Below are 4,337 nucleotides of genomic sequence, written 5' to 3'. Positions count from 1 at the left end.
TGTAAAGTCCTTCAGGTACTGATGGCACACAGTAGGATGCCTGCTTTCAGAATAAGTGTAAAATGTTTGCTGAATGCAAGATGATTCCTCCAGTGAGCTTTTTCAAACTTAGAGATGAACATGGTATTTTATTGCAGGATCCCCAAAGCTATTTGATACTATGATTTTCCTTTCTCAATATCACTCTGTTTACTCTGGAGGCAGCACCACAGAGTTCTACCCTTAATTGAAGAGACAGAAAATCACGACTTTAAATTTTAAGAGTACGAAGAGCAAAAGACACACTAGCTTAGAGACAAATCGGTAATTGTGGAAGTACCTTCTCAAATTGTAATGTTTTCCTCTGCCTTAGTGCTAGCAATCAAAACTACTGAATTAATCTGAAGCAGGGTCAGGACTTTAAATATGAGGAAAATCGCTTGAATTTGAGGCATTATATGTACAGTACAAGATGTTCCGGCAACAAATTATCTGAATCCTGTTTAAGAGCAATGATGTGGAGACCAGATGCCCTCCTCCAGGCCTCCAGATTAACATTTGGCAGGGCTGCAGAACTCTGATCATGCAGAGAGGCCTCAGTATTTCTTGAAGAGCTAAGCCATGCTCTGGGGCTGGGCAGTGAGAGGTAGGGAACAGAATGTAGATATTGTCTATGTGCTTGGGGTTGCCCAGTGCCCTTCTGGAGAAGTGCTCTTTAGACCTTTTTCAATTTTAAGTAATCTCTTCAGCTGAAACGCATTTTCTGACATGTGTGAACTTTCTAAGTCCACTAGATCCAATTTGATACATACAGCCTTTCCAGACTCCCTAAGTTGGAATAAATAACCACATCTCTCAATATACTCCCATCAGGTAAAAATATAAGTACTTACCACAATCTCCATTTGCTCATAATGATGGTGACAGGTCACTGTGGTACCAAGTTGAAATCAGATTGCTACTTACCAACTGCTTGACATTGGGCAAGTTATTTAATGCCATCCCAGCCTTAGTTTCTACACCTATAAAATGAGCCTAGTAATAGCAAGTTCATGACTTTTTAAACATTAAATGTAATGATCCAGATGAGATTCTCAGACAGGGTCTGACTCATGGTTAGTTCTTACAATTATTGCTCATAGACAGCCCTTTCCACGCTGGGTAAAAGCTGTTTTGTAGCACTGCCCATGAAATATATAGGTATTGATTTAATCAGTAATCAATAAATTATCTATATAAGTGTGTGGCTTTAGATAATTTCTGTAAAAAAAATCATTCAGGTGGAAATATGTGGAAATAGTCATAAAACTAATTTAAAATTTAATGTATATTTTTTATGTAAAAGTCAACCAACAAAATGAGAGTGATGAATACGCTGTATGGCTGTCTTTCCTTTAAAAAGTATTGCAGACATCAGGTATGTTTTCCAAACACTACCTAATGTATAATTGGAAAATAAAGTATTGACAAATTCATTTTAGTGTAGTCTGTCTTGCTTGCCTTGAAAGCTGCAAAGAAAAGTGAGAGAAAAGGTTAAGAATCTACAAAATGTTAGAAATCTTGCACATGTATCACTGTTATCACTGTGGTCCCCCATGAAGAAGGGTGTCACTTTCATGCCACTTGCCTGAAACTTGAGGCTGCCAGTGCCATCCAAAATAAGATGAAACTTTGCTCGTGTCCTTGCTTCTGTGCAGCATTTCTAAGAACAATTCTTTGTCTCAATGACTCTAAATAAAATCCCTGCTTCTTTTTCAGAATGCAAAGGCCAGAGCATCCTTTCCTTGAGCAGTTGGGCACCTGCTCTGCTGCCCTGTTGGTTTTCTGCACAAATATGTTTAGGAGCACTCAGCCCCTACATTGATCTCAGTGTCAGTGTTAGCTTTTTAGGCTGTTAACACGGGTTCCCATAAGCTCAGGGGCTTGAGAAAGGACATTTGCTCCACCACAGTTCTGGAATCCAGAGACCAGAAGTTAGAGTCAACAGGTCTTGTTCTATCCAGAACCTAGTTAAGAGCTTCTATTGATTCTAGGCATTTCTTAGCTTGTGGCAGTCTATCCTTCATCTTTTCTTGGCCTTTATCTCTGCCTCTCTCCTCTTCCCTTCTCTCTTGTCATAAGGACACATATCCTTGGATAATAGGATCTCTCATCTTCAGATCCTAACCTAAGTGCACTTGTACAGTCACATTCTGGAAGAACATGTCTGCTGTGACTCATTTTCAACCCACTACAGATTCCTTTTGACTAGGGCCAGCTACATTCTGTCTATAAATGTGCCATGCCTGCAAATTGTGTTTGAATTTTTATGAAGTTGATGACACTGCTTAAGCTTTCGTTGTGACTTCTGAATAGAGATAGGGCCTCCTTACCTATTTTTTTTTTTTTTTGGTAAACATATTCCCAAGAAAAAGGTGCCCAAATTTTGTGACTGTTGTACAAGGTGGGCTTGGCTTGAATAGCAGTTAAACCTATGGTTAGGTCTACTGGTAATCCACCAAGATGCCATATTAGAGAAATAATGCTAAATACTATGGATAAATTCTATAGAGAAGACACTTCATGGCTGAATGCATCCCTAAATTATTAATGACATGCTTATGTCCTTGCTTAAAAACAGCAGTTTTGAAGAAATAACACTACAGAAAAGACAATATCTACCTTTGTAGGTTCTCTGGGATGATGATCAAACCAATAAAGAAAATGTTGAAGATAGAATATCCTTGAACTATTCAAAAGTTTACTAACATGGGCTTATTTTAAAGCTAATTCAAGTGGGAGAGGTGGTATCAGGTTGTTATGTCTTGAAATACAGAAGAATATTTTATCAAACAGGAATACATGAGTAGTTCAAAACCAATAAAGTAGGTCAAAGGTGGAGTTTTTCACGAACTGCTAAGACCAAAATTATAAATTATCTGGAGATAAAGGAGGGTTTGAAACATGTCTGCATGTTTACTTTGCTAGCCTCTACTGAGAGCTAAGAGCAAGCATAAATAAATAACTTATGGGAAAAAATTTATCAGGAGATTAACTTTGCCAAGAATACATAAAAAATTTTAGGTTTTAATATTACAATAGGTCAAGATTATTATGTGATGTTTAAGGATGTCTATCTTTTTATGACTTAGAGAAGCATCTTTATTTAAGCTCTTTCCCTGGAGCCGAAAGTGTCAATCTTCACTCCATCAATGTACTTCAAACTGTCCTAGTTGAGGATGGTGATTTCAAAAGTGAACAAGATGCATTTGGTCTCATACATACAAATGGAGCTTTCTGAAGTCTTGAGTTTTAGAGGACATATGACATTGTAAGGAAAAATAAAGAGATGGAGATCGACGTACCAGCCAGTCTCAAGGGGAACACGCAAGGTTTACAGTCCTGTATCAAGTCCCTATTAGTTCATCCTTTTTGTAGAACAAAATAGAAACCCAAGAGGCTCTGGAAGGTGAGCAATAGTTCACTTCCATTACTTCCTTCCTTTAGCTTTTCCTGTTGTTTACAAGCTAAAGACTTATGAAAGTCCCTCTCTGTCGTAGTATATGTCTCTGAAGAACTATGTGGGGAGGGTTTTGTATTAACCTTTTCATTTTAATATCTGGCCTTAGTATTTACCTAAGAGTCCCCTGGACAAAACTTCTGAGCTAACCCATGGTCTATGCCGGCTCAGGAAATCTAGCAATCAGCATGAATTTACCTTGTTAGTACTGCTCACTCAGGGTTGCACTTATGCATGCTGCTTACTTTATGGGGCATGGCAGGTTTGTCGCCCAAATTCAAATCCACTGAGCACTGTTCAGTCTGGAAGTTTTCTTTCGTACCGTGCATACAAACAAAACAAAATATGATTTCAGAAATCAGCTCCTAACATGTACAATTAAATTCATTAATCAGGACAGTTTATGGAAATGTCACATGTGAACTGTAAACTTCATAAATATTCAAGCAGTGAACAACTAGACAATCACATTTCTTAGTAATAAATGTTTCATCTTGGCAGCTTTATTTCATTATAAGAAATGCAGATTATCCTCATCAGGCAGCTTGCATACTTGTTTGGAAACTTTTTCAGTTATGTATACCAATAGAACTTCTGTTGTGGTTTCGTTCCTATTTCCCTGCATTTGCCTTCTCCAGATTTCTGTGCCTTCATTATAATTAGCATCTGCACCTGCATTCAAGAATCATCCCTCAATTTCAACCAAGTCAGTCTGTTTTGAAGCAAAGGGAAACAAAAACCCCACCAAATTCAAGTTCCAACATTTCTAGTTAGAATTGTGGACAATATACTTGATACTTTGCCAATGTTTTCTTTCCTGTAGGTTTTTTTTAAGGCATAAAAACTTAGAGTTTCTTTT

Source organism: Peromyscus eremicus, chromosome 11 (assembly GCF_949786415.1).
Source record: "Peromyscus eremicus chromosome 11, PerEre_H2_v1, whole genome shotgun sequence".
NCBI lineage: Eukaryota > Metazoa > Chordata > Mammalia > Rodentia > Cricetidae > Peromyscus > Peromyscus eremicus.
Note: the sequence above shows the minus strand (reverse complement) of the source record.